Genomic DNA, 11,171 nt, shown 5'->3' on the forward strand with positions numbered 1-11,171 from the left:
TCTTCTCTGGCTGCATGACGAACCATGTAGTCTTGGGGCAAAACCCCCAGAGCTCCCTTAGACTGACCTGGGCGGTCTTGGGTTCCCTGTAATAATGGCCCTTCCTGCAGGCTCCTCCTGGCTCTCTCTGGCTGGGGTTGGTGGGGTTGGTGGTTCTGGAGTGAATCCCTTACATGGAGAGCATGACCTCCTGCCTGCCTTGTTCAGGAGGCGGGGTCCTGGTCCCGCTGATCACAGCCCTTCCTAGTGTAAGATTCTGCATTAACAGGTACTTCTGACATTTGTTAAAGAGGTGATTTTCCCCTTCTAGTTTTTGTTTTTGGTAAGGAGAAAGAAAGGAAGGAAGGAAGGAAGGAAGGAAGGCAGGCAGGCTAACTTATATGGAGAAAGAGAGAGAGAGAGTTATTTTAAGGAATTAACCCATGCAGAGGACCTTGTGGCACAATGGTAGCGTGTCTGACTCCAGATCAGAAGGTTGTGTGTTCAAATCATGTCGGGGTCAGTAGTTTTAGCGTCTGAGGAAGGTCCAGGTCTGGAAAGTGAGATACAAGAAGGAACGGAAAGGAATTAATCCATGCAACAGTTTGGGCTGGCAAGTCCAAAACTCACAGGACAAACCCCACCAGGGTAGAAATTCAAATAAGAGTTGATGTTGCAGTCTTGAGTCTGGATTCGATAGGGCAGCAAATTGGAAACTCTGCCAGGTTTCCTTCCTTCCTTCCTCTCTTTATTTTTTTCCTTCTTTCTTTTCTTTTCTTTTCAGATTTTATTTATTTGAGAGAGAGAAAGAAAGAGAGCATGAGCAGGGAGTGCAGGAAGGAGCAAAGGGAGAGAGAGAGGCAGGCTCCCTGTTGAGGAGGAGCCTGATCAGGGGCTCGATCCCAGGATCCCAGGATCACAACCCAAACAGAAGGCAGACACTTAGCTGCCTGAGCCACCCAGATGCCTCACTGGCAGGTCTCTATGTTGCATTCTTAAGGAGAATTCCTTCTGTTTTGAGAAATCTCAGTCTTTACTCTTAAGAACTTTAAGTGATTAGGTGCAGGCCACCCACATTTTGGAACGGGATCTACTTCACTGAATGTCTTTTGGTTTAGATGTTAGTCTCATCCCCCAATACCTTCACAGCAGCATCTAGACTGGCATTAGAGTAGACAAGTGGGCACCGTGGCCCAGCCGATTCCCCATATACAAACAAGCATCGCAGGTGCGGCATAGCCTTGGTCAAGCTGTTAACCTCTATCCATGCATTTCTTTTGTGGAAAATGAGGATAAGGAATAATCAGTGTGAGGAAGAAATGCACAAAAACATGTCAAGCACACTGCCCTGACTTATTCTTCCTTTCCTGGGCCCGAGGTGACACTGTGCCTGGCATATAGTTGGCACCCAATGTCTGCTAAGTTGTTGACTGAGCAGTCTGCACGTTGAATTTCCTGACTTAGCTCCCCTATACAGTTAAGTCCCAGGTCACCAGCATGTTCTCTGTGTGACTAGTCCCTGCACACTGGACCTGCTAACTCAGTTCATCCCACCACTTTAGCTCCCTGTTTCTCTGGGTCTGGCCACACACCAGCCCCAGGGGCTCCCGTGGTACACTAGCTGCATTAATAAGGGCGGCAGATCATCCTGGATTTTGACTTTCTGTCTCCTGGGCAAACACAGCATCTGGATTATTATTTCTTTGCCCTTCCTACCTTTCCCCAAGTCCCAGAGCCTTCTTTCCTCCCTCCCTTCCCTTGTTCAGCCCCTATCCAGGGATCATGTAAGGACAGAAAGATCATAACAGATCATAACTCTGTTAGATACCAAGAGAACAGGAAGTCTGGGCTCCAATGTCTGGGCTCCAACTACATCAGGGAGTAGTTGGCCTTCTTTGAGTTTCTAAGGCATTTGGTTTTCCTGATTCCTGGGGAGAGCCTCCCAAGGTCCACATCTGCCACTAAGCTTTCCTTCAGATTCTACACATAGGTTAAGACGTACCCTGAAGTGGTCTAAGAGTAAAGAGCCACCTTCCCTTGCCTCCTAACCCCAGCCTCAGGCTCTTCTGAGTTTAAGACTAGGCCAGTGTTTCATTTGCCAAGCAAAAGTTGCAGCCAACCCCACCCATGTCCCTAGGTTGGCCTTTCTCTGCAAGGCAATGACCTACACTCTCACCAGCTTCCCCAACCCGTTCTATTCTCACAGCTCATGCTTCTTTTCCCTCTGACTCCACTTTTCTAGCCTAAAATCCTGAACAGGATACACCTAACTCTGCTGGAGAACATGTGGAGAACTTTCCATGCAGGGGTCATCACTGGACATGCTATCTCTGTTGGTTTATCCTTTTGGCACCACTCCCTCTGAGCTCACTGTCTACTGCTAACAATTTCTGCATACTTCCCTGTACACTCCCAACTGTATCATGCCTTATGTATTGGATCCATTCTAGAACAATAGTTAAATCTGTTAGGTTAACCTACAGGGTGTATGATGTAAGCCCTATTTTGTTCATAAAAACAACCTGTGACACGTAGATTGTTCGGTATCCATGGAACATTGGCCTAAAATTATAATTAATCATCTCATGCTCATGTTGAAATGTAGGCCTGTGAAAAATGCACCTCATTAGGTTATTTTTTCGTACCAGGAAAACAGTCCGGTATTATTAAGCACCAATACAGTCAGCTCTTAAACCTGCCTCTTGAGCAGAACAGTAATGTAGATAACAGCAAACATAATTTATATTTGGGTTCCCTGAGTTAATGAATAGGTTAGAGATGCACCACGGGTTTTACCGGGAGGTGAGAAAAATTTCTCTCCTGAATGGGTTTTGCTACGCTCCCATCAAAACCCGCTTTGATTCCACCAACTGCCAGAAGACATTTCCAAGGCACAAATGTTGGCTGAGTGACTGTCATCGTGAACGTCCTGCTCCATGCCCCGTGGAACCCCATGATTTCTCCTCATCCTCACGCTTGTCAGTGGAGGACAAGGCAGAATGGAATACGACCTCCCCCACATGACGGGGTGAAATGAAGGCCCTCAAAGTGGATCACCCCCACTCTGCCTTGAGAGCCGATTTCAGAAAAATGATGGTGCATGCTTTTTAATTTTTATCTCTCCACTTCAGGAAGGCCCGGAGTGGGTAAACAACTGGGACTCAGGAGATATTTTCTTTCCCTCATTTTTCTGCTCATTCAGCTGTCAGTAAAAGAACATTACTTGCTCACGGAGGCATACATTGAAGAAAAAGAAAACAGTGGAGGGGGAAAGTCATAATTTATTTCAAGCTTCACCTGGGGATAACCTTAACTTTTCAGAGCAGAGGATAAATCAGCCCCTACCCACACACGATGTTGCGAATTCACCAAGGCAACCGTATCCAGGACCTATGACTGGCCAATGAGAAGCCAGTGGCAGTGGTCCTGAGGACAGGCAGCTGGCAGTGGCAACACAGGGATCCCACTCCACGAAGACAAGGCTGTAGGACGCAGGGAGAAGTTACACCAATGCTGTGTTTCTCTCTTTCATTCTTTTTTTTTTTTTAAGATTTTATTTATTTATTTATTTGACAGACGGAGATCACAAGTAGGCAGAGAGGCAGGCAGGGGGGCGGTGGGGGGGGGCGGGAAGCAGGCTCCTTGCTGAGCAGAGAGCCTGATGGAGGGCTCGATTCCAGGACCCTGAGATCATGACCCGAGCCGAAGGCAGCGGCTTTAGCCCACTGAGCCACCCAGGCACCCCCAATGGTGTGTTTCTATTTACACAGGTTAAATGCATGGGAAAAGGAATGATGTTGGACAAATGTAAAAAAAAAAAAAAAACAACAAACAAAAAACTGGTCTTTTTTTCATACCTAAAAATTTTCACTCATGGAGAACGACCGTCAGGTGTCTGTTTAAAATTCTTATTGGGTCTGGTGCTTCCATGGAGTGTGAAGAACATTCTTGTCACACCCACGACCCTCAGGGTCCACACAGAGTTTCCATATGTGATCTTAAATCATCTCTGAGGCATCACGCAGTGTGATTACCCCCAAGTCACAGGTATAGAAACTAAGGCACAGCCATGGGTTCTGTGCCCTTTCCAGAGCCCTGTTGTCTCCAAGGACTTGGTGTTCCTCATTTATAGACGCAAATCTGAGGATGTGGCCAGCCCAGTTCTTAACACTCTTAGATGGAAAGAAGTGTAGGTCTTCTGCCCACCCTTGTTCACCAAGCCTCCACCGTGGAACAGAGAGAGCTGAGCCTCTGTTAAAACTCATACTGCTTCAGATGGCCTGGTAGACCCTGGCCCTGGATCCTGGATGATCCTTCATCCCCTAACTCCACTGCTGTGGGCTCATCAACCTTTTGCTTGTTCTCCTTCCCCGCTTGGGACTTTATACTCCTCTCTTCCCAGGAACAGCCCCCCCACTATCTCCCCACAGCACAGCCCATCCTCAGTCTCGTTCTGATGATCACAAATCTCTCATGGAGGCTTTCTTACAGCCTTTTCTAAAACTGTGCCTTCCCCACCTGATCTCTCTATCTCTGTTTTATCTCCTTCATTGTAATTATTAATCCCTGATGTATTTAATTTTTTACTTGGACATTGCCCATTTTCTCCCAACAGAATGCAATCTCCCTGAGGACGGTGACTCTGTTCGGTTCACTGCTGTATCCTTAGTCCTGAGAGGAGTGCCTGGAACATAATAGGTGCTCAATAAATATTTGTTAAATGAAAACAGTATTGGGCAGGGGTTTAATAAAATGCATCAAAGTACCAATTTCCTCATGTCTGATAGAGATCGGGGTTTGCAAAGTATGGCAGAAGACCAAATCCAACCTACAGCCTGTTTCTGTGAATAAAGTTTCCCATTTGGCACAGCTACATCTCTTCATTTACATTATAGTTTGTGGTTGCCTTTGTGTTGGCCACCAGAGTTGAGCAGTTGTGACAGAGACTGTATGGGCCCCAAAAGGCTAAAGTATCTGCTATCTGGCCTGGCACAGAAAAAAAATTGCCAACTTCTGATACAGATGGTACTCCTACCTATTCTTTTGGTTAAAAAGGTAATAATAAATAAAATAATGAATGCTGTAAAAATTATTACATAGTTAATCCATCAATGTGTGTTTATTGAGAAAAATAACACTGCAGAAATGTGTAGGGTAGGAAGTAAAAGCCTTTTTCATCTGGCCCCGGTCCCCATCCTTCCCAGAAGGAAGCCTGCTAGGATCTGGATTCCTTCTAGATCACTTGTATGCATGCACATGCAAACCTATATGCCTCTCAAATGCCAAAACCCATTTGGGTTTTGATATTAGTGTTTTGCTAGATGTTTAGAATGAAAAGGGAAATGTTCCATCTGTTCCTGTGTGCTGAAACAGTCTGAATAATAAGAACGTTTTCTTGCAAGGTCATGAGAATTCCCCCCAAACACTGCCTGAATCTGGGGGCTGTTTTAGGACCAGATCTCTGACTACCTCTGTCTATCTTTACAGTTACTCTCAATGGAACCATCAAGGATTTAGGTCTTCTGACCCTGTAGTTAATTTTATTAATTTACACTTTCCTAAAAAATATTCACTTCATTCAGATTTTCAAATTTATAAAGTTGATTACAATTTTGAAAGTCTCTCCTCCCTTGATAGTGATTTTTCTCATTCTTTTTTGTGGATTAAGGTTGCTAATGGTTTGCCATTGTATTGATTATTAGTAGTTGTTATTCTCAAAGAACTTGATTTTGGTCTTACCAAAGCTCACTGTTTGTCCTGTTCCATGAATGTTTGCTTCTTTTATCTGTTAAATTTTCTTTTTTCTTTTCTTTTTTTTTTTTTTAATTTTGAGTCATTTGCTAGCTTTTGGAGTTGATTTCCTTTCCCCTTGTCTTCTCTGTGACTTTACTGCACAGTCTTTATTGCCCAAGTAGAAACTGTGGGCAGTGCCAGCCACGACTTTCTGCTTTACCCAAGAGTAACAGAATGTCACTCTGTGTTGCTTTGTTCTCCAAGGACATACATCCTTTTCTTCTTTTTTTTGGACTGGGGTATTCATTTTTGTGTTTTTTTTTTTAAAGCTTTTAGTTAAATTCCAGTTAGTTAAAATACAGTGTATGTTTCTGGTACAATTTAATGATTTAACACTTGCATACATTCTGTGTTATTTCTAATCTCTGGTTTTGCTGCATTGTCATTAGAAAATTATCCTGAGTGTCTTCCACTTTTTGAAGTTTATTGGGACTTTTTGTTTAAAACTATATCAATTTTTGTAGATATTCCATGTGTGCTTACAAAGAGTATGTATTCTCTATGGGGTTCAAAATCCTATATGTTACTACAGAATCAAGGTTTTGATTTCAAGATTTAAAACCATGTGTCAGGGTACCTATGTGGCTCAGTTGGTTAAGTGTCTGCCTTTGGCTCAAGTCATGATCTTGGGGTCCTTGGATGGAACCCCCCATTAGGCTTTCTGCTCAACAGGGAGTCTTTTTCTCCTTCTCCTTCTCCCTCTGTCCTCTTGCTTTCTCAAATAAATAAATAAAATCTTTAAAAAAAACCCATGACATTTGTTTTTGTCTCTTTCATCAGTCATCTTAGAAATTTGCTAAGTTCTCTCATTTTGACTCAATTCATTTTTCTTTATATATTTTGATTCCATGTTGTTTATACTATTGTTGTTCAGGCATAAAGGCTCACTGCCATTGTTTTCATAGTTTTTTTAAATTATAAATATAAAATGTGTCCTATTTAATATATTTGGCTTAGAATTCTATCTTTATGATTTCACTGTTTCTTGTTTTCTGTTTTTGGAAGCATGCGACCACTCTTGTCATTATTACTTTTGAAGATTTCTGCATCATTTTCTTTTCAATATATATATTTGAACATGGAATGTGGTAGCATATTTATTTTTAACATAGCTGATGGTCTGTTAATATTAATAGTGATAGAAACTTAGCTAAGCAGATCTGAGTCTTACTCTATTCAGGCATCTTTTAAGCACTTTACCTGTTATTTTATATAATGCTCAAACAGTGCAAGGGGTGTTCCTATGCGGTGGTTCCTCTGGTTGTCCCCTGTTCAGAGCTGAAGAAACTAAGGAGCCATGATGGGCTTATCCAAGTTCAGAGAGCTAATAAAGGATTCGGCAGGATTTGAACCCGGCGACTGCCTGAGTCACTCCACATGAATGGTGTTCCTCACACTTGCCTTCAGTTTTATCCTTGGCATCTTGTTTTGCACTGCAATCTGGGAGAATTCATCTGCTGAGGCTTTCAGTTCCCGCTTAGACCCTGAGACAGGCCCATTATGGATGAAGAACATCTGTTCAATTTTTCACTTAAGAACTGATTTCTAATTTTTCCAGAACTGAAGACTTTTTGGATATAACAACTTGTTGCTTTTTAGTGGGCCGTATGACTAGACAGGATGACATTTAGGTTCTGAGGGTCACTGGACTTCTTAGTGTGGGTTCTCTTTGTCCCTCAAAGCAGCTGACAATGCGGGACACTGACCCTTTAGTCGTGCTCCAATATCCACTCTGGACACTACCTGTAGCACAATTTCTTCTTTTATTCGGGAGCAATAATAATCTTCCATTAGAAGATGGAAACTAGAGACAGATTCTAGAACTGTCACCAACCTGATGCCATCCGCTTTATATCTTAGGGAATATTTCTGTGTGTCTTCTGATCTCTTAAAAGCATCCTTCCCAGATTCCCAATGCTACTATGGCCTTTCTCTTCTACGTTTCTTTGGTCATTGCAATTGGACTCTCAGAGGCAAGAGGGGTAAATTATATTCGTGAGTTTCGTGGGTTATCTTCACCTGGAAATCTTTCCATTCTTATCACTCACTAGTTAGAGCCATTGTTATTGACGATATCAAAAGGGAATTGCTTTGTTTCCCTGCTACTCCTCTGGACTGTACCAGTATAGGATGTCAAAACTCCCACTCTTGTCATATGGTGGACAGGGCCATGACACTTGTCCACAGTACAAGGGGTGTCCCGAAAACCTCCAATAGAGATCAGACTGCAGGTGGAGTCCCTCACACATGTGTGTGACCTATGACCTGACTCAGCTACGACCTGACTCAGTGAGATGCTTGTCACTGAAGGAGTTGTGTGACCATTGACGCTGAAAGGTATGTTGTGAGTGCCCCAAATCTTTCTTTCAAGTCTTCTCTCTCATTTTTAACTATTTTTATTTTTACACAGATATATTCACTTGGTTCAAAATTCAAGGGGTTCAAAGTGATACATGGTACAAATCCTCTCTGCCCCTCACCCCCATCCAGTTTCCTTTCCAAGAACAGCCACAATGACCAGATTTTTATACTTCATTCCAGAGAATGTAGAAACTCTATACATTTTCCTCTTTAAAAAAAAAAAACCCACACAATTAGTACAGTATATTGCACACGTGTTCCGCGACTTGTCTTTTTCACTCAATCAGATGCGTTGGAAATAAATCCACGTTTGTTCTTGAACTTCTTCCTTCCTTTTTCCAGTTATGGAATACTTCATTGTGTGGCCATCCCATTGTTTCAACTATCTCCTGCTGGCCCATGTCGAGGACGAAGACCTTCCTCTGCCCTTCAAGGTCATTCTAGGTGGACTTAGAATCAAATTGACATGACATGAATTAACAGGGGAAAATCAAATTTAATGGCATACGTATGGGGAATCCACATAAACGTGGAAATTCTAAGGAAAATAAGGCAACGTGAAGCTTATATGAGCTAAGGGGAGGGGTGGAATCTGAGGAAAGAACGACAGGGAGGAAGGCCAGAGCAGGAAGGTGAAAGGAGATGTCATTGAAAAGTAAAGGTTGCCCTATTCTCTGGTTGAGTTTCTTAGGTAAAAGGGAATCTGTCAAGAGTTCTTGTCCTGGTAACAGGCTCTCCTTCCCAATGCACATTTAGGCAGTTGAGGACCAGGAAGATAGCTTTACCTCCATCTGTGGGGTTTTGATGACTCTGAACTCAAAAGAGTATTCATGGCAAAGTGGCCTATCTTGGGGCAGCCTGCCCTTGGCCCCTTACACTGACACTTTGCTCATCTCTTGTCTCTACTGTTACAAGCAATGTTTCTAGGCTATGCTGACATTCTTTCGCATATCTGCAGATACGGGAAAAGTCCTAAAAGAGGACTTGCTGGGTCAAAGGGTATTTGCAAAGATGTTGTCAAATTGTGCTCTGTAAGGATTGTTGCAATTTATACACCCACGAGTAATTTATAGCAGTGCTCATTTCCTGTATCCTCAATAATACAGCATGCTATCAAACTCTGGGATCTTTGCCAGTATCTGATAGGTGAAAAATGGTGTCCCTTTGTAGTTGCAATATGAAATGACTTACTCTGAGTGAGATTGAGCCCCATTTCATCTTTTAAGATCCATGTATGTTTCCTTCTATCTCTGTTCATATCATTTGCACATTTCTTCGCTAAGTTATTAGTCTTCCTCTTGCAGATTTGCAGGAGCAATTTGTGTATTAGGGAAATTATTATTTAGAAGTGAATTGATTTGCAAATACTTTCCCAGTTTATTATTTCTCTTGTGGTTTTGCTTATGGCGGGGGTATTCACACTAGGGTTTTTTTCCCTTTACCTTTAAATAATGGAATCGACCAATATCTTCTCCATGGCTATGAGGTGTTTATGTCATACCTTGGAAAGGTCTCCCCAGTTATTTGGTTCTAAACAATTATCATTATTTCTTCTAATTTTATGCTATCCTGTTTTACATTTCATTATTCCACCAACTAGAATTTATCCCGGAGTCATGTGTGAAATCTGAATTTAACTTAACATTTTTCCAAAAATTCCCTTTCTATCTTAACTTTAGATTGAGTTCCTTTCGTTTTTCCTTCAAAAAAATAATATGCTGTTGGCATATTTATAGGGATGACATGACCTTCATAATTAATACACTTTCCACTACTGGTACCGTCATGACCATGAATCTTCTTTTCCAGGAGTACAGATTTCCATTTGTTTGAGTTTCCTTTGTGTCCCTCAGGGATGCATTTTTCTTCATATGAATGGTGCACCTAAGAAATGTTTATTCCACTGAGGGCGGTTGTAATTTAAAAAGAAGAAAGAAAAAAAGAAGAAGAAGAAGAAAGAAACCTGACATCTTAGAGTAGCACAACAATGTTTACTCTAAAAACAGGTTGGCAAGTGGTTCTCCATACTGAGATTCAGGCTCCCAGGTTCTTTCTATCCTGAAGGGGGCTTTTAAATACATGTCCTCCAAAGTTCCTGGGGTTGGGGGGAGCAGGTCAGAGCATGGAGAGGCACCCAAGCTCTCAATCCCCTGGGCCTGGAAGTGATGTACTTCTTCTATCACAATTCATTGGCTCTATTTATCACAATGCCCCCTCCCTGCAAAGATCTAGAAGTGTACTCAGGAGAGAGAGGAGGACAAGGTATGGATAACGTTGGGAATCTTTCTCATTCCAGCAAAACCACTAGTCAAGCATGAAGGTAAACTAAAGGAACATTCTGGTCTTACGAAATCTCAGAAGAGAACATTCAATTCTAGACCTCTCCTCTCAGAAAGCTACTAGAGGGGATGTTCCGCCAGAGTGGAGAATAAACCGGGGAAGATGGTAACATAGGATAAAGAAACAAAGACTCTAACCCAAGACTGAGTTCAAGGGTATTGCCAGGAAGATGGTGAACATTCCTGGAGAGTAGCTGGGCATTTTAACTGAAAGTGTGTAGCCTAGAGCTACTGCTTTGCTTCTTTGAGGGAAGACCCATGTGAGAAGGAACAGAGAGGAAGCTAGCCAAGGGGCAGAGCAGACCGGCCGGGTGATGCGGGGAACAGCCTGGATCCAGCCTTCCCTAAAGTTGAACCTATTCTTAGAAATTCTGTCACATAGGCCAACAACTTTCCCTTGTGCTTTAGCTGTAGCTTCTGATTTTCTGTCACCTGTAACAAAACAAAACAAAAAATTCAGACTGAAACCAGAAAACAGTAGAAACAGAAGAAACGACCCATGTCCTGAAAGAATTTTAAATCTTGTTGGGGAAATTTTATCTAGCATCACCCACTAGACATTGTCTCTATTTCTATACTTTCATCTCTGCAAGGGTCAGGTCATATTTTTAGATAATTTCCTTGCATGCAGCGGGCCTTAGGAGCTAGGCAGTTTTCAGAAATTAAAACTACCTTGTCTTGATATTGCTGTTCTTTTAC

The 11,171-nt window shown here is 42.4% G+C and overlaps 1 non-coding gene across 1 annotated transcript; it reads left to right on the forward strand.

Moving 5' to 3' along the window:
- The first annotated feature begins 430 nt into the window (after window positions 1-430).
- On the forward strand, window positions 431-502 carry TRNAW-CCA. The gene has a single exon. It is a non-coding gene; the product is annotated as a tRNA-Trp (tRNA).
- Window positions 503-11,171: the final 10,669 nt, after the last annotated feature.

This window comes from Mustela putorius, unplaced genomic scaffold (genome assembly GCF_011764305.1).
Source record: "Mustela putorius furo isolate JIRA1106 unplaced genomic scaffold, ASM1176430v1.1 tig00003972_pilon_pilon_pilon, whole genome shotgun sequence".
Lineage (NCBI taxonomy): Eukaryota > Metazoa > Chordata > Mammalia > Carnivora > Mustelidae > Mustela > Mustela putorius.